This window comes from Mesoplodon bidens, assembly GCF_964165515.1.
Source record: "Mesoplodon bidens genome assembly, contig: HAP1_SCAFFOLD_196, whole genome shotgun sequence".
In the NCBI taxonomy this organism is placed as follows: domain Eukaryota; kingdom Metazoa; phylum Chordata; class Mammalia; order Artiodactyla; family Ziphiidae; genus Mesoplodon; species Mesoplodon bidens.
In genome coordinates this window covers 278,559-304,389 of record NW_027671428.1, presented here as the reverse complement: position 1 = coordinate 304,389, position 25,831 = coordinate 278,559, and the positions used below count along the sequence as shown (strand labels likewise).

The 25,831-nt window shown below is 45.8% G+C and overlaps 1 long non-coding RNA gene across 1 annotated transcript in view; it reads left to right on the top strand.

The window, feature by feature from the left end:
- Window positions 1–25,831, top strand: part of LOC308611409 — an 874,260-nt gene that overhangs the window by 601,012 nt on the left and 247,417 nt on the right. Inside the window, exon 2 of the long non-coding RNA XR_014014895.1 lies at window positions 15,444–15,502. This is a non-coding gene — a long non-coding RNA (uncharacterized lncRNA). The remainder of the gene's footprint in view (window positions 1–15,443; window positions 15,503–25,831) is intronic.

The window sequence follows — 25,831 nt, the reverse complement described above, 5'->3', positions numbered from 1 at the left end:
GAAAGAGAACAGAGTCTCACATTTAGAAAACACTCTTATGCCTGCTTAAGGGGAAAGGAGAGGTGGGGTGATGCATAAAACCAGAGTTTGATATAAGCACAGGTACCATTTCTAAAACCAACTGTGGAATAGACAAGACCTACACCTTCCTCAGTGAAAGGGACTCAAAACACCATATTTCCCGCAGAGGAATAGATCTGACTAGTAAGAATCTTAAAACCTATGTATTGATATGTCTTTGTAAGGGAATCAAATGTGTCTAGACTGGCATAAACATGGCAGTGAGAATCAGCTGAAACCCACTATAAAAAGGAAATTCAAAAACAAAACCAAAAAACAGGGAAATTCTTTACATTTCCTTCAGGGTCTCTGATGAAACCTGGAATGACCCTATTTACAATGACAGCTGGAAGTGGCATAAGGCTGGACACTTGGGACTGAGAGGATTGGTGAGATTGGGTGAGCAAATGCAGACCCTTTAAAGCAAAAATGCATGGCCCCCATTCCATGGGTCCCAACTCTCCATGTTGAAGGGAATATTACTACAGATATAACATGTACGGGAAACCTAGAGAATGGACACACAGTGAATACAAAAGGTTTCTAAAACTCAACGAGAAGTCCCTCTCCTGTAGCTCCGGTTTGACTTTGCAACTGCTTTCCTATCAATCTCCCAACTTGGAGAGACAGCCCCTTTAACCTCCTGGTTCGCACAGGTTGCCAATTTGGCAGAGGATGGAAGGGAAGAGGGAGAACCAATGAGAGAGTAGCTGTTAGACATTTGCACGGGCACATGTCACTCTAATTTCCCGGCAGGAAGAAGAATTAACCAGAGTCTCAGCCACCCACCGGGAACCAGTATAGGTCCTGAACCAAAATTTTGGACTTGCGTACAGCTCAGAAAAAACGAGTTGAAAAATGGAGCACAGGGGCACAGCAATTCACAAACTGGCAGAGTAATAAAGCACAACTATCGTCCAGAAATCTGTTGAGGGAAGGCAACGAGGTGGACTTGAAAGCCAGGCAGAATAGCAGGAAACAGATTTCAAGAGGTACGTTGGAATCGCCTTTAAAGCACAGGAAGAGGGGCACAACTTCGACAGTGACGCACTGGGCCAAAAAGGGCGTAAGCGTTTTCTTCTGAATATATTCAGGAGAAAATGCATACGCCCTTTTTGGCCAAGCAAGCAAGCGGGCAATGCAAATCTGCACTACAAAGAAGTATCACTTCCCACCGGTCAAAAGGGACATCCACAAAATGTGTAAAAACCAGAAAGGCAAGACAGGCCCTGGAGAACAGGGAGCCTTGTTATGCTGATTGGCGGGATGTAAATTGCCAACTGCCTCACTGGAGGAGTGCATTGCGTTCCCTAAAAGAAGTAATCAACAGAGCTACAGAGCCAAGGGCATATCCAGTCTAGGGAATATACCTTGGGAAAACAGAAAATCAATAAGACAGAACCACACCCAAATTTAGGGCTGCACTGCTTACAAGAACCTCAACTTGGGTACACCTTAAATATCCCAGGAAATATAAAAATGGTTCAAAAAACTCTGGTATTTATGTACGATGGAATATCCCTCAGCCATGAAATCAATGTCATAAGACCAGGAGCAGCAAAGTGATTGGATTCAGGTACGATGATTCTAAGTGAAAAAAGTCACACAGAAAAAGAAACTTATCATAAGATATCACTTAAGAACATCCTGTAAACATGGCTACACATGAACTGAGTTAGGAAAGAGAACAGAGTCTCACATTTAGAAAACACTCTTATGCCTGCTTAACGGGAATGGAGAGGTGGGGTGATGCATAAAACCAGAGTTTGATATAAGCACAGGTACCATTTCTAAAACCAACTGTGGAATAGACAAGACCTTAACTTTCCACAGTGAAAGGGACTCAAAACCCCATATTTCCCACAAAGGAATAGATCTGACTAGTAAGAATCTTAAAACCTATGTATTGATATGTCTCTGTAAGGAAATCAAGTGTGTCTAGACTGGCATAAACATGGCAGCGAGAATCAGCTCAAACCCACTATAAAACGGAATTTCAAAAACAAAACCAAAAAACAGGGAAATTCTTTACATTTCCTTCAGGGTCTCTGATGAAACCTGGAATGACCCTATCTACAATGACAGCTGGATGTGGCATAAGGCTGGACACTTGGGACTGAGAGGATTGGTGAGATTCGGTGAGCAAATGCAGACCCTTTAAAGCAAGAACGCATGGCCCCCATTCCATGGGTCCCAATTCTCCATGTTGAAGGGAATATTACTACAGCTATAACCTGTACGGGAAACCTAGAAAATGGACACACTGTGAATACAAAAGGTTTCTAAAACTCAACGAGTAGTCCCTCTCCTGGTGCTCCGGTTTGACTTTCCAACTGCTTTACTATCAATCTCCCAACTTGGAGAGACAGCCCCTTTAAGCTCCTGGTTCGCAACGGTTGCCAATTTGGCAGAGGATGGAAGGGAAGAGGGAGAACCAATGAGAGAGTAGCTGTTAGGCATTTGGACGGGCACATGTCACTCTGATATCCCGGCAGGAAGAAGAATTAACCAAAGTCTCAGACACCCGCCGGGAACCAGTATAGATCCTAAACCAATATTTTGTACTTGCGTTCAGCTCACAAAAAAAGTGTTGAAAACTGGAGCTCAGGGGCACAGAAATTCACAGAATGGCAGAGTAATAAAGGACAACTATCGACCAAAAGTCTGCTGAGGGAAGGCAACGTGGCCTCCTTGAAAGCGAGGCAGAATAGCAGGAAACTGATTTCAAGAGGTACGTAGGAATCGCCTGTGAAGCACAGGAAGAGGAGCACAACTTCGACAATGATGCACTTGGCCAAAAAGGGCATATGCGTTTTCTCCTGAATATGATCAGGAAAAAACTCATACGCCCTTTTTGGCCAAGAAAGCAAGCGGGCAATGCAAGTCTGCACTTCAAAGAAGTATCTCTTCCCACCGGTCAAAAGGGACATCCACAAAATATGTAAAAACCAGAAAGGCATGACAGGCCCTGGAGAATAGGAGCCTTTTTATGCTGATGGGCGGGATGTAAATTGCCAACTGCCTCACTGGTGGAGTGCATTGTGTTCCATAAAACAAGTAAACAACAGCTACAGAGCCAAGGGCATTTGCAGTCTAGGGAATATACCTTGGGAAAACTGAAAATCAATATGACAGAACCACACCCAAATTTAGGGCTGCACTGCTTACAAGAACCTCAACTTGGGTACACCTTAAATAACCCAGGAAATATAAAAATGGTTAAAAAATTGTGGTACTTACGTACGATGGAATATCGCTCAGCCATTAAATCAATGTCATAAGACCAGGAGCACCAATGTGAGTAGATTCAGTTACGATGATTCTAAGTGAAATAAGTCACACAGAAAAATAAACTTATAATAAGATAGCACTTATGAATATCCTGTAAACATGGCTACACATGAACTGAGTTAGGAAAGAGAACAGAGTCTCACATTTAGAAAACACACTTATGCCTGCTTAAGGGGGAAGGAGAGGTGGGGTGATGCATAAAATCAGAGTTTGATATAAGCACAGGTACCGATCTAAAAACAAAATACGGAATAAACAAGACTTACACCTTCCTCAGTGACAGGGACTCAAAACAACATATTCCGGGCAAAGGAATATATCTGAATAGTAAGAATCTTAAAACCTATGTATTGATATGTCTCCGTAAGGGAATCAACTGTGTCTAGCATGGCATAAACACGGCATTGAGAATCAGCTCAAACCCACTATAAGAGACGTTTCTTCATAGACGGCACAGTGATAGCGAAAACACACATGCAAAGGTGCTCAACAACACTAATTATTTCAGAAATGCAAATCAAAACTACAATGAGGTATCACCTCACACCTGTTAGAATCGGCATCATCAGAATATCTACAAACAACAAATTCTTGAGAGGGTGTGGACAAAAGGAGCCCTCTTCCACTATTGGTGGGAATGTAAATTGATACAGTCACTATGCAGAACAGTATGGAGAGTCCTTAAAAAAACTAGAAATAGAATTACCATCTGATCCAGCAATCCCACTTCTGGGCATATACCCAGAGAAAACCATAAATCAAATAGGCACATTCACCACAATGTTCATTGCAGCACTATTTACAATAGCCAGGTAATGGAAGCAACCTAAATGCCCACAGACAGATGAATTGATAAAGATTTAGTACATATATAAAATGGAATATTACTCAGCCATAAAAAGGAATGAAACTTGGTCATTTGTAGAGACATCGATGGATCTAGAGACTGTCATACAGAATGAAGTAAGTCAGAAAGAGGAAAACAAATATTGTATATTAATGCATATATGTTGAAACAAAAAATGGTACAGATGAACTGGTTTGCATGTAAGAAATAGAGACACAGAGGTAGAGAAGAAACGTATGGACACCAAGTGTGGGAAGCCATGGGGTGGTGGTGGTGGGATGAGTTGGGAGTTTGAGATTGACCTGAATACCTGTATATGCATAAAATACATAACTAATAATAAACCGCTGTATAAAAAAGTAAATAAAATTAAATTTCAAAATTTTAAAATATAGAATTTAAATATAAAACAGAAAAAAGTTCTTCCCTTCACACAGATGTATTTATAGGAATGAATTATTTCCATGCTTATATCTATAAATACATAAAAGAGGAATAAAATCTAACTTGAAACATAAACGAAAAAAAAAACCTGAACTCACCAGTTATACAGAGGAAAACCCTATCAGGGCACTTGCTCCAGCGGTAAACAATTCTGAAATTGGTCAGAGGTGGGGAATCATCTCCCATACAGCCAGCAACCCACCCCCCATGCAAGGAGCGTCCTCATTGCAAAGCTGGGGGACCGTGCCGAGGCATCTCTGAATAAAGGTGAGCTGAGCCCCAGGCCAGCTGCTGCTTAACTGTTCCCACCCTTCCCAGGTAAAACACCTGAATATGTACAAAGGCTTGAAAGCCTAGAGGAAGGGCCGTGGAGCCACACCAGCGACAACACGCAGGCCAACTTGGTGACTGCAGGCCAGCCAGGGTGATCCTGGCCCCGGGCGCTCTTCCGGAAGCTTTCCATTGTCCTGCCTGAGATACCCCTCTTGTCCCGGCCCCCACTGCTTTTTTCCTTCCTCACCTCTGTCCGGAGAGAAATTCCAGCAGAAGGTATGGGTGACACATCCTCCTCTTTACAGGTGGCAGCCTGGCAACTCCTGCAGAAAGGCCAGCAGAACCCCACTCACACCGGGCCACCAACAAAGCTGTGGCCCCTCACTCCCTCCCACCAGCACAGCCCCGAGACTGCTGACGGGGCAGAGAATATGGAGTCAGGCACAGCTTCAGGGGCTATTGCTGTCTGGAGCGCTGTTTATATTGACCTCAAACAGGCAGACCTGGGGAGTGCCGGCCGGCAGGGTAAGGCTGCCCAGGTCAGCTAATCCACAACCCTCAGGGAATCACATTGTTGAAAATGGACTTCGCTAAGGCAGAATAGAAGCCAAGGAAAATAAGGACACAATGCCATTTGCAGCACCGTAGATGAGTCTAGAGGTAATCACGTGACTTGGAGTAAGTCAGAAAGTGAAAGACACATATCATTTCATATCACTTATAGGTGTTACCTAAAATAGAAACCAGGGCAGTCATTTCCACTGAGAAGTGCAATCATAGATTCATTAAACAAACTTATGGTTCACCAATGGAAAGGTGTGAGGATTGGTTTCATTACGATATCGGGGTTAACAGACATATACAAACAGAGGTGACATATATAATCACCAAAGACCTACGGAATACCAAGAGAAGACTACTCAACATTCTGTCATAACGTACATGGGAAAAGGATCCCAGGAAGAACAGACATCTGTATATGTGTAAAAGAACCATATCTTCCACACCTACAACAAGCCAAACATTGTAATCAAACTTTCTATAATAAAAAATAAAAAAAAATTAAAAATACGAATAAGAAGTAGGGAGTCAAACTTGAGGGGCTTTCTCCTGGCACATTCCATTCTAAATTCCAATCTAGAACATGACATCCATTGAGGCTCTGTTGCCCTAGTAACCAGATGTGTTAAGGGAGAACTGCTGCCACCTAGTGGCCGTTTCACACAACAGCAGCTTTAATCCCAGGGCTAATGGTCAGTAGATATTCAAAATCATTGCAGGCCTGTAAATGACACCTGCCCTGAAAAGAAAACCTGGGGGCACATATCGACCAAAAAATTTAAAGGACGTCCATATTTCAAAACGACCGTTTCAAAAGGCATATTTTATGCACATTAGTGTTCTGCTTCTTTTTCTTTCTTTCTTTTTTGTTTAAAAACACGGGCATGGAAAAAGGCATCCCTCAGAAGGGGCGAAAATAGTTGCAAACGAATCAATGGACAAAGGTTTAATCTCCAATATATATAAACAGCTCATGCAGCTTATTAAAAAAACAAACAACCCAATACAAAAATGGGCAGAAGATCTAAAGAGACGTTTCTTCAAAGAAGACACAGAGATGGCCAAGACGCACATGAAAAGCTGCTCAAGAGCACTAATTATTAGAGAAATGCAAATCAAAACTACAATGAGGTATCACCTCACACCTGTTAGAATCGGCATCATCAGAAAATCTACAGACAACAAATTCTGGGGAGGGTGTGGACAAAAGGAGCCCTCTTCCACTATTGGTGGGAATGTAAATTGATACAGTCACTATAGAGAACAGTATGGAGTTTCCTTTAAAAAACTAGAAATCGAATTACCATCTGACCCAGCAATCCCACTTTTGGGCATATACCCACAGACAACCATAAATCAAAAAGGCACATTCACCACAAGGTTCACTGCAGCACTATTTACAATAGCCAGGTAATGGAAGCAACCTAAATGCCCACAGACAGATGAATGGATAAAGATGGGGTACATATATAAAATGGAATATTACTCGGCCATAAAAAGGAATGAAACTGGGTCATTTGTAGAGACATCGATGGATCTAGAGACTGTCATACAGAATGAAGTAAGTCAGAAAGAGGAAAACAAATATTGTATATTAATGCATATATGTGGAACCTAAAAAATGGTACAGATGAACTGGTTTGCAGGGAAGAAATAGAGACACAGAGGTAGAGGACAAACGTATGGACACCAAGTGTGGGAAGCCATGGGATGGTGGTGGTGGGATGAGTTGGGAGTTTGAGATTGACCTGTATACATGTATATGCATAAAATACATAACTAATAATAACCCGCTGTATAAAAAAGTAAATAAAATTAAATTTCAAAATGTTAAAATATAAAATTTAAAAATAAAACAGAAAAAAGTTCTTCCCTTCACACACATGTATTTATAGGAATGAATTATTTCCATGCTTATATCTATAAATACATAAAAGAGGAATAAAATCTAACTTGAACCATAAACGAAAAAAAAACCTGAACCCACCAGTTATACAGAGGAAAACCCTATCAGGGCACTTGCTCCAGCGGTAAACAATTCTGAAATTGGTCAGAGGTGGGGAATCATCTCCCATGCAGCCAGCAACCCACCCCCCATGCAAGTAGCGTCCTCATTGCAAAGCTGGGGGACCGTGCTGAGGCATCTCTGAATAAAGGAGAGCTGAGCCCCAGGCCAGCTGCTGCTGAACTGTTCCCACCCTTCCCAGGTAAAACACCTGAATATGTACTAAGGCTAGAAAGCCTAGAGGAAGTGCCGTGGAGCCACACCAGCGACAGCACGCAGGCCAACTTGGTGACTGCAGGCCAGCCAGGGTGATCCTGGCCCCGGGCGCTCTTCCGCAATCTTTCCATTGTACTGCCTGAGATACCCCTCTTGTCCCGGCCCCCACTGCTTTTTTCCTTCCTCACCTCTGTCCGGAGAGAAATTCCAGCGGAAGGTATGGGTGACACATCCTCCTCTTTACAGGTGGCTGCCTGGAAACACCTGCAGAAAGGCCAGCAGAACCCCACTGACACCGGGCCACCAACAAAGCTGTGGCCCCTCACTCCCTCCCACCAGCACAGCCCCGAGACTGCTGACGGAGCAGAGAATATGGAGTCAGGCACAGCTTCAGGGGCTATTGCTGCCTGGAGCGCTGTTTATATTGACCTCAACCAGGCAGACCTGGGGAGGGCCGGCCGGCAGGGTAAGGCTGCCCAGGTCAGCTAATCCACAACCCTCAGGGAATCACATTGTTGAAAATGGACCTCGCTAAGGCAGAATAGAAGCCAAGGAAAATAAGGACACAATGCCATTTGCAGCACCGTAGCTGAGTCTAGAGGTAATCACGTGACTTGTAGTAAGTTAGAAAGTGAAAGACACTTTATCGTATCATATCACTTATAGGTATTACCTAAAAATGCATACCAGGGCAGATATTTCCACGGAGAAGGGCAATCACAGATTCATTAAACAAACTTATGGTTCACCAATGGAAAGGTGTGAGGAGGATTGGTTTCATTAAGATATCGGGGTTAACAGATATATACAAACACAGGTGACATATATAATCACCAAAGACCTACGGAATACCAAAAGACTACTCAACATTCTGTCATAACGTACATGGGAAAAGGATCCCAGGAAAAACAGACATCTGTATACTTGTAAAAAAACCACATCTTCCACACTTACACCAAGCCAAACATTGTAATCAAACTTGCTGTACTAAAAAATAAAAAATTAAATTAAAAACACAAACAAGAAGTAGTGAGACATACTTGAGGGGCTTTCTCCTGGCACATTCCATTCTAAATTCCAATCTAGAACACGACTTCCATTGAGGCTCTGTTGCCCTAGTAACCAGATTAGGTAAGGGAGAACTGCTGCCACCTTGTGGCCGTTTCACACAACAGCAGCTTTAATCCCAGCGCTAATGGTCAGTTGATATTCAAAATCATTGCAGGCCTGTAAATGACACCTGCCCTGAAAACAAATCCTGGGGTCACATATCGACCAAAAATTTCAAAGGACGTCCATATTTCAAAACGACCGTTTCAAAAGGCATATTTTACCCACATTAGTGTTGTGCTTCTTTTTCTTTCTTTCTTTTTTGGTTAAAAAAACGGGAATGGAAAAAGGCATCCCACAGAAGGGGCGTAAATAGTCGCAAACGAATCAATGGACAAAGGTTTAATCTCCAATATATATAAACAGCTCATGGAGCTTAATATTAAAAAAAACAAACAACCCAATACAAACATGGGCAGAAGATCTAAAGAGACGTTTCTTCAAAGAAGACACAGAGATGGCCAAGACGCACATGAAAAGCTGCTCAACAGCACTAATTATTAGAGAAATGCAAATCAAAACTACAATGAGGTATCACCTCACACCTGTTAGAATCGGCATCATCAGAAAATCTACAAACAACAAATTCTGGGGAGGGTGTGGACAAAAGGAGCCCTCTTCCACTATTGGTGGGAATGTAAATTGATACAGTCACTATGGAGAACAGTATGGAGTTTCCTTAAAAAAACTACAAATAGAATTACCATCTGATCCAGCAATCCCACTTCTGGGCATATACCCAAAGAAAACCATAAATCAAAAAGGCACATTCACCACAATGTTCATTGCAGCACTATTTACAATAGCCAGGTAATGGAAGCAAACTAAATGCCCACAGACAGATGAATGGATAAAGATGGGGTACATATATAAAATGGAATATTTCTCAGCCATAAAAAGGAATGAAACTGGGTCATTTGTAGAGACATCGATGGATCTAGAGACTGTCATACAGAATGAAGTAAGTCAGAAAGAGGAAAACAAATATTGTATATTAATGCATATATGTGGAACCTAAAAATTGGTACAGATGAACTGGTTTGCAGGGAAGAAATAGAGACAGAGGTAGAGAACAAACGTATGGACACCAAGTGTGGGAAGCCATGGTGTGGTGGTGGTGGGATGAGTTGGGAGATTGGGATTGATATGCATACATGTATATGCATAAAATATATAACTGATAATAACCTGCTGTATAAAAAAGTAAATAAAATTAAATTTCAAAATTTTAAAAAATCAAATTTCAAAATGAGAAAAAAGATCTCCCCTTCAAACAGATGTATTTATAGGAATGAATTATTTCCATGCTTATATCTATAAATACATAAAAGAGGAATAAAATCTAATTTGAACCATAAAAGAAAAAAAAAAACCTGAACCCACCTGTTATACAGAGGCAAACACTATCAGGGATCTTGCTCCAGCGGTAAACAATTGTGAAATTGGTCAGAGGTGGGGAATCATCTCCCATACAAACAGCAACACAGCACCCACGCAAGGAGCATCCTCACTGCAAGGCTGGGGGACCGTGCCGAGGCATCTCTGAGTAAACGTGAGCTGAGCCCCAGGCCACCTGCGGCTGAACTGTTCCCACCCTTCCCAGGTAAAACACCTTAATATGTACAAGGGCTTGAAAGCATAGAGGAAGGCCCGTGAAGCCACACAAGCGACAGCACGCAGGCCAACTAGGTGCCTGCAGGCCAGCCAGGGTGGTCCTGGCCCCGGGCGCTCTTCCGGAAGCTTTTCATTGTCCTGCCTGACATACCCCACCTGTCCCGGCCTGCACTGCGTTTTCCTTCCTCACCTCTGTCCAGTGAGAAATTCCACCGGAAGGTATGGGTGACACATCCTCTTCTATACAGATGGCAGCCTGGCAACTCCTGCAGAAAGGCCAGCAGAACCCCACTCACACTGGGCCACCAAAAAGGCTGTGGCCCCTCACTCCCTCCCACCAGCACAGCCCCGAGACTGCGCACGCGGCAGAGAATATGGAGGCAGGCACAGCTTCAGGGGCTATTGCTGCCTGGAGCGCTGTTTATATTGACCTCAACCAGGGACACCTGTGGAGGGCCGGCCGGCAGGGTAAGGCTACCCAGGTTAGCTAATCCACAGACCTCAGGGAATCACATTGTTGAAAATGCATTTCGCTAAGGCAGAATTGAAGCCAAGGAAAATAAGGACACAATGCCATTTGCAGCACCGTAGATGAGTCTAGAGGTAATCACGTGACTTGGAGTAAGTCAGAAAGTGAAAGACACATATCATATCATATCACTTATAGGTGTTAACTAAAAATGGATACCAGGGCAGATAATTCCTTGGAGAAGGGCAATCACAGATTCATTAAACAAATTTATGGTTCACCAATGGAAAGGTGTGAGGGGGATTGGTTTCATTACGATATCGGGGTTAACAGATATATACAAACACAGGTGATATATATAATTACCAAAGACCTACAGAATACCAAAAGACTACTCAACATTCTTTCATAACGTACATGGGAAAAGGATCCCAGGAATTACAGACATGTGTATATGTGTAAAAGAACCATATCTTCCACACTTACACAAAGCCAAACATTGTAATCAAACTTGCTGTAATAAAAAATAAAAAATTAAATTAAAAACACGAACAAGAAGTAGTGAGACAAACTTGAGGGGCTTTCTCCTGGCACATTCCATTCTAAATTCCAATCTAGAACATGACTTCCATTGAGGCTCTGTTGCCCTAGGAACCAGATTAGGTAAGGGAGAACTGCTGCCACCTTGTGGCCGTTTCACACAACAGCAGCTTTAATCCCAGCGCTAATGGTCAGTGGATATTCAAAATCATTGCAGGCCTGTAAATGACACCTGCCCAGGTCACATATCGAACAAAAAATTCAAAGGACGTCCATATTTCAAAACGACCGTTTCAAAAGGCATATTTTACGCACATTAGTGTTCTGCTTGTTCTTCTTTATTTCTTTTTTGGTTAAAAAACGGGAATGGAAAAAGGCATCCCTCAGAATGTGCGAAAATCGTTGCACACGAATCAATGGACAAAGGTTTAATCTCCAATATATACAAACAGCTCATGCAGCTTAATATTAAAAAAAAAACAAACAACCCAATACAAAAATGGGCAGAAGAACTAAAGAGACGTTTCTTCAAAGAAGACACAGAGATGGCCAACAAGCACATGAAAAGCTACTCCACAGGACTAATTATTAGAGAAATGCAACTCAAAACTACAATGAGGTATCACCTAAAACCTGTTAGAATTGGCATCATCAGAAAATCTACAAACAACAAATTCTGGGGAGGGTGTGGACAAAAGGAGCACTCTTCCACTATTGGTGGGAATGTAAATTGATACAGTCACTATGGAGAACACTATGGAGATTCCTTTAAAAAACCAGAAACAGAATTACCATCTGATCCAGCAATCCCACTTCTGGTCATATACCCAGAGAAAACCATAAATCAAAAAGGCACATTCACCACAATATTCTTTGCAGCACTATTTACAATAGCCAGGTAATGGAAGCAATCTAAATGCCCACAGAGAGATGAATGGATAAAGATGGGGTACCTATATCAAATGGAATATTACTCGGCCATAAAAAGGAATGAAACTGGGTCATTTGTAGAGACATCGATGGATCTAGAGACTGTCATACAGAATGAAGTAAGTCAGAAAGAGGAAAACAAATATTGTATATTAATGCATATATGTGGAACCTAAAAAATGGTACAGATGAACTGGTTTGCGGGGAAGAAATAGAGACACAGAGGTAGAGAACAAAAGTATGGACACCAAGTGTGGGAAGCCATGGGGTGGTGGTGGTGGGATGAGTTGGGAGATTGGGATTGACCTGTATAAATGTATATGCATAAAATACATAACTAATAATAACCTGCTGTATAAAAAAGTAAATAAAATTAAATTTCAAAATTTTAAAAAATAAAATTTAAAAATGAGAAAAAAGATCTCCCCTTCAAACAGATGTATTTATAGGAATGAATTATTTCCATGCTTATATTTATAAATACATAAAAGAGGAATAAAATCTAACTTGAACCATAAAAGAAAAAAAAAACCTGAACCCACCTGTTATACAGAGGAAAACACTATCAGGGCTCTTGCTCCAGCGGTAAACAATTCTGAAATTGGTCAGAGGTGGGGAATCATCTCCCATACAAACAGCAACACAGCCCCCACGCAAGGAGCATCCTCATTGCAAGGCTGGGGGACCGAGCCGAGGCATCTCTGAGTAAACGTGAGCTGAGCCCCAGGCCAGCTGCTGCTGAACTGTTCCCACCCTTCCCAGGTAAACACCTTAATATGTACAAGAGCTTGAAAGCATAGAGGAAGGGCCGTGAAGCCACACCAGCGACAGCAGGAAGGCCAACTTGGTGCCTGCAGGCAAGCCAGGGTGGTCCTGGCCCCAGGCGCTCTTCCAGAAGCTTTTCATTGTCCTGCCTGACATACCCCACCTATCCCGTCACGCACTGCATTTTCCTTCCTCACATCTGTCCAGTGAGGAATTCCAGCGATAGGTATGGGTGACACATCCTCTTATTTACAGGTGGCAGCCTGGCAACTCCTGCAGAAAGGCCAGCAGAACCCCACTCACACTGGGCAACCAAAACAGCTGTGGCCCCTCACTCCCTCCCAACATCACAGCCCCGAGACTGCTGACGGGGCAGAGAATATGGAGGCATGCCAGCTTCAGGGTCTATTCCTGCCTGGAGTGCTCTTTATATTGACCTCAACCAGGCACACCTGTGGAGGGTCCCCCAGCAGGGTAAGGCTACCCAGGTCAGCTAATCCACAGATCTCAGGGAATCACATTGTTGAAAATGCACTTCGCTAAGGCAGAAAGAAGCCAAGGAAAATAAGGACACAATGCCATTTGCAGCACCATAGAAGAGACTAGAGGTAATCACGTCACTTGTATTAAGTCAGAAAGTGAAAGACACATATCATATCATATCACTTATAGGTGTTACCTAAAAATGGATACCAGGGCAGATATTTCCACGGAGAAGGGCAATCACAGATTCATTAAACAAACTTTTGGTTCACCAAAGGAAAGGTGTGAGGAGGATTGGTTTCATTACGATATCGGTGTTAAGAGACATATACAAACAGAGGTGACATATATAATTACCAAAGACCTACAGAATACCAAAAGACTACTCAACATTCTGTCATAACGTACATGGGAAAAGGATCCCAGGAAAAACAGACATCTGTATATGTGTAAAAAACCCAAATCTTCCACACTTACACCAAGCCACACATAGTAATCAAACTTGCTGTAATAAAAAAATAAAAAATTAAATTAAAAACACGAACAAGAAGTAGTGAGACAAACTTGAGGGGCTTTCTCCTGGCACATTCCATTCTAAATTCCAATCTAGAACACGAGGTCCATTGAGGATCTGTTGCCCTAGTAACAAGATTAGGTAATGGAGAACTGCTGCCACCTAGTGGCCGTTTCACACAACAGCAGCTTTAATCCCAGCGATAATGGTCAGTGGATATTCAAAATCATTGCAGGCCTGTAAATGACACCTGCCCTGAAAACAAATCCTGGGGTCACATATCGACCAAAAAGTTCAAAGGACGTCCATATTTCAAAACGACCGTTTCAAAAGGCATATTTTACGCACATTAGTTTTCTGCTTCTTTTTCTTTCTTTCTTTATTGGTTAAAAACACGGGAATGGAAAAAGGCATCCCTCAGAAGGGGCGAAAATAGTTGCAAACGAATCAATGGACAAAGGTTTAATCTCCAATATATATAAACAGCTCATGCACCTTAATATTAAAAAAACAAACAACCCAATACAAAAATGGGCAGAAGATCTAAAGAGACGTTTCTTCAAAGAAGACACAGAGATGGCCAAGACGCACATGAAAAGCTGCTCAACAGCACTAATTATTAGAGAAATGCAAATCAAAACTACAATGAGGTATCACCTCACACCTGTTAGAATCGGTATCATCAGAAAATCTACAGACAACAAATTCTGGAGAGGGTGTGGACAAAAGGAGCCCTCTTCCACTATTTTTGCGAATGTAAATTGATACAGTCACTATGGAGAACAGTATGGAGTTTCCTTTAAAAAACTAGATATAGAATTACCATCTGACCCAGCAATCCCACTTTTGGGCATATACCCAGAGACAACCATAAATCAAAAAGGCACATTCACCACAAGGTTCATTGCAGCACTATTTACAATAGCCAGATAATGGAAGCAACCTAAATGCCCACAGACAGATGAATGGATAAAATTGGGGTACATATATAAAATGGAATATTACTCGGCCATAAAAAGGAATGAAACTGGGTCATTTGTAGAGACATCGATGGATCTAGAGACTGTCATACATAATGAAGTATGTCAGAAAGAGGAAAACAAATATTGTATATTAATGCATATAGCTGGAAACTAAAAATGGTACAGATGAACTGGTTTGCAGGGAAGAAATAGAGACACACAGGTAGAGAACAAACGTATGGACCAAGTGTGAGAAGCCATGGGGTGGTGGTGGTGGGATGAGTTGGGAGTTTGAGATTGACCTCTATACATGCATATGTATAAAATACATAACTGATAATAACCTGCTGTATATAAAGTAAATAAAATTAAATTTCAAAATTTTAAAAAATAAAATTTAAAAATAAAACAGAGAAAAGTTCTTCGATTCACGCAGATGTATTTATAGGAATGAATTATTTCCATACTTATATCTATAAATATATAAAAGAGGAATAAAATCTAACTTGAACAATAAACGAAAAAAAACCTGAACCCACCAGTTATACAGAGGAAAACCCTATCAGGGCACTTGCTCCAGCGGTAAACAATTCTGAAATTGGTCAGAGTTGGGGAATTATCTCCCATACAGCCAGCAACCCACCACCCACCCAAGGAGTGTCCTCATTGCAAAGCCGGGGGACCGTGCCAAGGCATCTCTGTATAAAGGTGAGCTGAGCCCTAGGCCAGCTGCTGCTGAACTGTTCCCACCCTTCCCAGGTAAAACACCTGAATATGTACAAGGGCTTGAAAGCCTAGAGGAAGGGCCGTGGAGCCACACCAGCGACAGCACGCAGGCCAACTTGGTGACTGCAGGCCAGTCAGGGTGGTCTTGGCCCCGTGCGCTCTTCTGGAAGCTTTCCATTGTCCTGCCTGTGATACCACACCTGTCCCAGCTCCAACTGCTTTTTTCCTTCCTCACCTCTGTCCGGAGAGAAATCCAGCGGAAGGTATGGGTGACATATTCTCTTCTTTACAGGTGGCTGCCTGGAAACTCCTCCAGAAAGGCCAGCAGAACTCCACTGACACCGGGCCACCAACAAAGCTGTGGCCCCTCACTCCCTCCCACCAGCACAGCCCCGAGACTGCTGACGGGGCAGAGAATATGGAGTCAGGCACAGCTTCAGGGGCTATTGCTGCCTGGAGCGCTGTTTATATTGACCTCAACCAGGCAGACCTGGGGAGGGCCGGCCGGCAGGGTAAGGCTGCCCAGGTCAGCTAATCCACAACCCTCAGGGAATCACATTGTTGAAAATGGACCTCGCTAAGGCAGAATAGAAGCCACGGAAAATAAGGACACAATGCCATTTGCAGCACCGTAGATGAGTCTAGAGGTAATCACGTGACTTGTAGTAAGTTAGAAAGTGAAAGACACATTATCGTATCATATCACTTATAGGTATTACCTAAAAATGGATACCAGGGCAGATATTTCCACGGAGAAGGGCAATCACAGATTCATTAAACAAACTTATGGTTCACCAATGGAAAGGTGTGAGGAGGATTGGTTTCATTACGATATCGGGGTTAACAGATATATACAAACACAGGTGACATATATAATCACCAAAGACCTACGGAATACCAAAAGACTACTCAACATTCTGTCATAACGTACATGGGAAAAGGATCCCAGGAAAAACAGACATCTGTATATTTGTAAAAAAACCACATCTTCCACACTTACACCAAGCCAAACATTGTAATCAAACTTGCTGTACTAAAAAATAAAAAATTAAATTAAAAACACAAACAAGAAGTAGTGAGACAAACTTGAGGGGCTTTCTCCTGGCACATTCCATTCTAAATTCCAATCTAGAACACGACTTCCATTGAGGCTCTGTTGCCCTAGTAACCAGATGTGTTAAGGGAGAACTGCTGCCACCTTGTGGCCGTTTCACACAACAGCAGCTTTATTCCCAGCGCTAAAGGTCAGTTGATATTCAAAATCATTGCAGGCCTGTAAATGACACCTGCCCTGAAAACAAATCCTGGGGTCACATATCGACCAAAAAATTTAAAGGACGTCCATATTTCAAAACGACCATTTCAAAAGACATATTTTATGCACATTAGTGTTCTGCTTCTTTTTCTTTCTTACTTTTTTGGTTAAAAAAACGGGAATGGAAAAAGGCATCCCTCAGAATGGGCGAAAATAGTTGTAAACGAATCAATGGACAAAGGTTTAATCTCCAATATATATAAACAGCTCATGCAGCTTAATATTAAAAAAACAAACAACCCAATACAAAAATGGGCAGAATATCTAAAGAGACGTTTCTTCAAAGAAGACACAGAGATGGCCAAGACGCACATGAAAAGCTGCTCAACAGCACTAATTATTAGAGAAATGCAAATCAAAACTATAATGAGGTATCACCTCACAACTGTTAGAATCGGCATCATCAGAAAATCTACAAACAACAAATTCTGGGGAGGGTGTGGACGAAAGGAGCCGTCTTCCACTATGGTGGGAATGTAAATTGATACAGTCACTATGGAGAACAGTATGGAGTTTCCTTCAAAGAACTAGAAATAGAAACCTTGACTTTCCCTAACCCTAACCATAGCCCGGAAGGGAAACCTACCACCAACCCTACACCTTATCTATGCCGTACACTAATCTTAGTCCGTACGCTGGCACTAACCGGTGACTCAACACGTACCCTGACCCTAACACGTTTCCGTACCCTCAGCTGTGCCCTAAACCTTGCCGTTGCCTATCCTTAAACTTAGCCCGGAACAGAAACCTACCATCAGCCCTACACCTTACCCTAAGCCGTACCCTAATCCTACATCATACGTCAACACGTACCCTGACCCTTACATGTTTCCGTACCCTCACCTCTGCCATAAACCATGCCGTTCCCTTACCTTAACCCTAGCCCGGAACGGAAAACTACCACAAACCGTACAGCATACCCTACACGGTAACCTAATCCTAATCCGTACACTGACACTAACCCGTGCGTCAACACGTACACTGACCCTAACACTTTTCCGTACCCTCACCTGTGCCCTAAACCATGCCATTGCCTAACCCTAACCCTAGCCCAAAACGGAAACCTACCACCAACCCTACACGTTACCCTACGCCATACCCTAATCATAATCCGAGCGTCAACACGTACCATGACCCTAACACATTTCCGTACCCTCACCTATGCCCTAAACCTTGCCGTTCCATAACACTAACCCTAGCCTGGAAAGGAAACCTACCACCAACCCTAGACTTTAACCTACGAAGGACCATAAACCTACTCCGTACGCTGACACTAACCCATGCGTCAACACTTACCCTGACCCTAACACGTTTCCGTACCTTCACCTGTGACCTAAACCTTGCCATTCCCTAACCCTAACCCTAGCCCACAACGGAAACCTACCACCAAACCTACACCTTACCCTAAGCCGTACCCTAATGCTAATCCATATGTCAACACGTACCCTGACACTAACACGTTTCCATACCCTCATCTGGGCCCAAAACCTTGCCGTTCCCTAACACTAACCCTAGCCTGGAACGGAAACCTACCACCAACCATACACCTTACCCTATGCCGCACCATAATCCTCATCTGTACGTTCACACTACCCCGTGCGTCAACACGTACCCTGAGCCTAACACGTTTCGATACCCTCACGTGTGCCCTAAACCTTGCCATTCCCTAACCCTAACCCAAGCCCGGAACGGAAACCTACCACCAACACAACACCTTACCCTAAGCCATACCGTAATACTAATCTGTACGTCAACATGTACCCTGACCCTAAAACGTTTCCGTACCCTCACCTGTGCCCTAAACATTGCCATTCCCTAACCCTAACCCTAGCACGGAACGGAAACCTACCACCAACCCTACACATTAACCTACGCCGTACCCTAATCCTAATCCATACGCTGACACTAACCCGTGTGTCAACACGTACCTTGACTGTAACAAGTTTTTGTAAGCTCACCTGTGCCCAAACTTTGCCAATCCCTAACCCTAACCCTAGCCCGGAAAGGAAACCCACCACCAGCCCAACACATTACCCTACACCGAAGCCTACTCCTGGCCCGTACGCAGGCACTGACGCGTGCGTCAGCACGTAGCCTGACTCTCCGACGTTTCCATACCGTCACCTGTGCCCTAAGCCTTGCCGTTCCCTAACCCTAACCCTAGCCCGGGACGGAAACCCACCACCAGCCCTACACCTTACCCAATGCCGTACCCTACTCCTGGCCCGTACGCTGGCACTGACACGTGCGTTAGCACGGAGCCTGACCCTCCCACGTTTCCGTACCCTCACCTTTACCCGAAACCTTGCCTTTCCCTAACCCTAACCCTAGACTGGAAAGGAAACCAACCACCAGCCCTACACCTTAACCTAAGACATTGCCTACTCCTGGCCTGTATGCTGGCACTGACCCGTGCGTCACCACGTAGCCTGACCGTACCCCGTTTCCGTACCCTCACCTGTGCCCTAAGCCTTTCCGTTCCCTAACCCTTACCCTAGCCTGAAAAGGAAACCCACCACCAGCCCTACACCTTACCCTACGCCGTACCATACGCCTGGCCCGTACGCTGGAACTGAACCGTGCGTCAGATGGAGCCTGACCCTCCCACGTTTCCGTACCCTTACCTGTGCCCTAAGCCTTGCCGTTCCCTAACCCTAACCCTAGCCCGAAACGGAAACCCACCACCAGCCCTACACCTTACCCTACGTCGAAGCCTACTCCTGCCCAGAAGCTGACACTGACACGTGCGTGAGCACGTAGCCTGACCCTCCCACTTTTCCGTACCCTCACCTGTGCCCTAAGCCTTGCCGTTCGCTAACCCTAACCCTAGCCCAGAACGGAAACCCACCACCGGGCCTAAACCTTACCCTACGCCGAAGCCTACACCTGGGCGTACGCTGTCTTTGACCCGTGTGTCAGCACGTAGTCTGACACTCCCACGTTTCCGTAACCTCACCTGTGCTCTAAGACTTGCGGTACCCTACCCCTAACCCTAGCCGGGAACGGAAACCCACGACCACCCCTACAGCATACTCTACGCCGTACCCAACTCCTGGCCTGTACGGTGGCACTGACCTGTGTGTCAGCACGTAGCCTGCCTCTCACACGTTTCCGTACCCTCACCTGTGCCCTAAGCCTTACCGTTCCCTAACCCTAACCCTAGCCCGGAAAGGAAACCCACCACCAGCCCTACACCTTACCCTACGCCGTAGCCTAGGCCTGGCCCATATGCTGGCACTGACCCGTGTGTCAGCACGTAGCATGACCCTCCCACGTTTCCATACCATCACCTGTGCCCTATGCCTTGCCATTCCCTAACCCTAACCCTAGCCCGGAAGGGAAACCAACCACCAGCCCTACACCTTACCCTACGCTGTTGACTACTCTTGGCCTGTACGCTGGCACTGACCCGTGCGTCAGCACATAGCCTGACCCTCCCCCGTGTCCGTACCCTCACCTGTGCCCTAAGGCTTGTCGTGCCCTAACCCTAACCCTAGCCCAGAACAGAAACCTACCACCAGCCCTACACCTTACCCTACGCCGTAGCCTAATTCTGGCCCGTACGCTGGCACTGATCCATGCATCAGCACATAGCCTGACCCTCCCAAGTTCCCGTACCCTCACCTGTGTCCTAAGCCTTGCCGTTCCATAACCCTAACCATAACCCCGAATGGAAACCTACAACCAGCCCTACACCTTACTCTACGCCATAGCCCACTCCTGGCCCATACGCTGGCACTGACCTGTGCGTCAGCACGTAGCCTGCCCCTCCCACGTTTCCGTATCCTCACCCGAACCCTAAGCCTTGTCATTCCCTAAACCTAACCTTAGCCCGGAAAGGAAACCCACCACCAGCCCTACACCTTACCCTACGCCGTACCTTACTCCTGGCCCGTACGCTGGCACTGACCCGTGCGTCAGAACATAGCCTGAACCTCCCACGTTTCCGTACCCGTACCTGTGCCCTAAGGCTTGTCGTTCTCTAACCCTCACCCTATCCCGGAACGGAAACCCACCCCCTGCCCTAAACCTTACCCTACGCGGTACCCTACTCTTGGCCTGTACGCTGGCACTGACCCGTGCGTCAACACGTAGCATGACACTCCCACGTTTCCGTACCCTCACCCGTGCCCTAAGCCTTGCCGTTCCCTAACCCTAACCCTAATCCTACACCTTACCCTACGCCGTACCCTACTCTTGGCCTGTACGCTGGCACTGACCCGTGCGTCAACACGTAGCATGACACTCCCACGTTTCCGTACCATCTTCTGTGCCCTAAGCTTTGCCATTCCCTAACCCTAACCCTAGCCCGGAATGGAAACCCACCACCAGCCCTACACCTTACCCTACGCCGTACCCTAATCCTGCCCCGTACGCTAGCACTGACCCGTGTGTCAGCATGGAGCCTGACCCTCCCACGTTTCCGTACCCTCACGTGTGCCCTAAGCCTTGCTGTTCCCTAACCCTAACCCTAGCCCGGAACGGAGACCCACCATCAGCCCTACCCCTTACCCTTGTCGAAGCCTACTCCTGCCCAGAAGCTGACACTGACACGTGCGTGAGCACGTACCCAGACCCTCCCACTTATCCGTACCCTCACCTGTTCCCTAAGCCTTGCCGTTCGCTAACGCTTACCCTGGTCCGGAACGGAAACCCACCACCGGGCCTACACCTTACACTACGCCGAAGCCTACACCTGGGCATACGCTGTCATTGACCCGTGCGTCAGCGCGTAGTCTGACCCCCCCACGTTTCTGTAACCTCACATGTGCCCTAAGTCTTGTGGTTCCCTACCCCTAACAGTTGCCCGGAAGGGAAACCCACCACCACCCCTACACCATACCCTACGCCATACCCAACTCCTGCCCCGTACGGTGGCACTGACCCGTGTGTCAGCACGTAGCCTGCCTTTCCCACGTTTCCTTACCCTCACCTGTGCCCTAAGCCTCGCAATTCCCTAACACTAACCCTAGCCCGGAAAGGAAACCCACCACCAGCCCTACACCTTACCCTACGCCGTACCATAATCCTGCCCCATACGCTAGCACTGAACCGTGCATCAACACGTAGCCTACCACTCCCACGTTTCCGCACCCTCACCAGTGCCCTAAGCCTTGCCGTTCCCTAACCCTAACCCTAGCCCAGACCGGAAACACACCACCAGCCCTACAGCTTACCCTACGCCATACCCTACTCCTTGCCCGTACGCTGGCACTGACACATGCGTCAGCACGTAGCCTACCTCTCCCAAATTTCTGTACCCTCACCTGTGCCCTTAGCCTTGCCGTTCCCTAACCCTATACCAAAACGGAAACCCACCACCAGCCCTACACCTTACCCTACGCAGTAACTTACTCCTGGCCCGTACGCTGGAACTGACCTGTGCGTCAGCATGGAGCCTGACCCTCCCATGTTTCTGTACCCTCAACTGTGCCCTAAGCCTTCCCGTTCCCTAACCCTAACCCTAGCCCGGAACGGAGACCCACCACCAGCCCTAAGCCTTACTGTACGTCGAAGCCTACTCCTGCCCGGAAGCTGACACTGACACATGCGTGAGCACGTACCCTGACCCTCCCACTTTTCCGTACCCTCACCTGTGCCCTAAGGCTTGCCATTCGCTAACCCTTACCCTGGCCTGGAACGGAAACCCACCACCGGGCCTAAACCTTACCCTACGCCGAAGCCTACACCTGGGTGTACGCTGTCATTGACCCGTGCATCAGCACGTAGTCTGACTCTCCCATGTTTTCGTAACCTCACCTGTGGCCTAAGTCTTGCGGTTCCCTACCCCTAACCCTTGAATGGAACGGAAACCCACCACGACCCCTACACCATACCCTACGCCGTACCCAACTCCTGACCCATACGCTGGCACTGACACGTTCTTCAGCACGTAGCCTGACCCTCCCACGTTTCCGTACCCTCACGTGTACCCTAAGCCTTAACGTTCCCTAACCCTAACCCTAGACCGGAATGGACACCCACCACCGCCCTTACACCATACCCTACGCGGTACCCTACACCTGGTCCACACCCTGGCACTGACCCGTTCTTCAGCACGTAGCCTGACCCTCCCACGTTTCCGTACCCTCACCTGTGCCCTAAGACTTGCCACTCCCTAACCCTAAACCTATCCCGGAATGGATCCCCACCACCAGCCTTACACTTTACCCTACGCCGTACCCTACTCCTGGTCCATACCCTGGCACTGACCAGTGCTTCAGCATGTAGCCTGACCCGCCCACGTTTCCGTACCCTCACCTGTGCCCTAAGCCTTGCCGTTCCCTAACCCTAACCTGGAACGGAAAACCACCACCAGCCCTACACCTTACCCTACACCGTACCATACTCCTGGACCGTACGCAGTCACTGACACGTGCGTCAGCACGTAGACTGACCCTCCCACGTTTCTGTACCCTCACCTGTGCCCTAAGCCTTGCCATTCCCTAACCCTAACCCTAGCCCATAACGGAAACCCACCACCAGCCCTACACCATACCCTACGCCATACCCTAATCCTGCCCCGTACGCTGGCACTGACCAGTGCGTCAGCACGTAGCCTGCCACTCCTACGTTTCCGTACCCTCACCTGTGCCCTAAGCCTTGCCGTTCCCTAACCCTAACCTGGAACGGAAACCCACCACCAGCCCTAAAACTTACGTTACGACGTACCCTACTCCTGGCCCGTACGCTGGCACAGATCCGTGCGTCAACACGTAGCCTGCCACTCCAACGTTTCTGTACGTTCACCTGTGCCCTAAGCCTTGCTGTTCCCTCACCCTAACCCTAGCCCAGAACGGAAACCCACCACCAGCCCTAAACCTTACCCTATGCCATACCTTACTCCTGGCCCGTACGCTGGCACTAACCCATGCATCAGCACGTAGCCTGACCCTCCCACGATTCCGTACGTTCACCTGTGCCCTAAGCCTTGCCGTTCCCTAACCCTAACCATAGCCCGGAATGGTATCTCACAACCAGCCCTACTCCTTACCCTACGCCGTACCCTATTCCTGGCCCGTACGCTGGCACTAATGCGTGCGTCATCACCTAGCCTGACCCTCCCACGTTTCCGTACCCTCACCTGTGCCCTAAGCTTTGTCATTCCCTAAACCTAAACCTAGCACGAAACGGAAAACCACCACCAGCCCTACACATTAGCCTATGCCGTAGACTAATCCTGGCCCAACATTGGCACTGACCCGTGCATAAGAACGTAGCCTGACCATCCCAAGTTTCCGTACCCTCACCTGTGCCCTAAGCCTTGCCGTTCCCTAACCGTAAACCTAGCCCGGAACGGAATCCCACCACCAGACGTACACCTTACCCTACGCAGTACCCTACTCCTGGCCCTTACGCTGGCACTGACACGTGCGTGAGCACGTAGCCTGACCCACCCACGACCCTCCCAATACAGAAATGGGCAGAAGATCTCAAGAGACGTTTCTTCAAAGAAGACACAGAGATGGCCAAGACGCACATGAAAAGCTGCTCAACATGACTAATTATGAGAGAAATGCAAATCAAACCTCCAATGAGGTATCACCTCATACCTGTTAGAATCGGCATCATCAGAAAACCTACAAACAACAAATTCTGGGGAGGATGTGGACAAAAGGAGCCCTCTTCCACTATTGGTGGGAACGTAAATTGATACAGTCATTATGGAGAACAGTATGGAGTTTCCTTAAAAAAACTAGAAATAGAACTACCATCTGATCCAGCAATCCCACTTCTGGACATATACCCAAAGAAAACCATAAATCAAAAAGGCACATTCACCACAATGTTCATTGCAGCACTATTTACAATAGCCAGGTAATGGAAGCAACCTAAATGCCCACAGACAGATGAATGGATAAAGATGGGGTACATATATAAAATGGAATATTACTCGGCCATAAAAAGGAATGAAACTGGGTCATTTGTAGAGACATCAATGGATCTAGAGACTGTCATACAGAATGAAGTAAGTCAGAAAGAGGAAAACAAATATTGTATATTAATGCATATATGTGGAACCTACGAAATTTTACAAAGGAACTGGTTTACAGGGAAGAAATAGAGACACAGATGTAGAGAACAAAAGTATGGACACCAAGTGTGGGAAGCCACGGGGTGGTGGTGGTGGGATGAGTTGGGAGATTGGGATTGACCTGCATACATGTCTATGCATAAAATACATAACTAATAATAACCAGCTGTATAAAAAAAATAAATAAAATTAAATTTCAAAATTTTAAAAAATAAAATTTAAAAATAATACAAAAAAAGTTCTTCCCTTCACACAGATGTATTTATAGGAATGAATTATTTCCATGCTTATATCTATAAATACATAAAAGAGGAATAAAAGTTAACTTGAACCATAAAAGAAGAAACACCTGAATCCACCAGTTATACAGAGGAAAACCCTATCAGGGTACTTGCTCCAATGGTAAACAATTCTGAAATTGGTCAGAGGAGGGGAATCATCTCCCGTACAGCCAGCAACCCACACCCCACACAAGGAGCGTCCTCATTGCAAAGCTGGGGGACCGAGCTGAGGCATCTCTGAATAAAGGTGAGCTGAGCCCCAGGCCAGCTGCTGCTGAACTGTTCCCACCCTTCCCAGGTAAAACACCTGAATATGTACAAGGGCTAGAAAGCCTAGAGGAAGGGACGTGGAGCCACACCAGCGACAGCACGCAGGCCAACTTGGTGCCT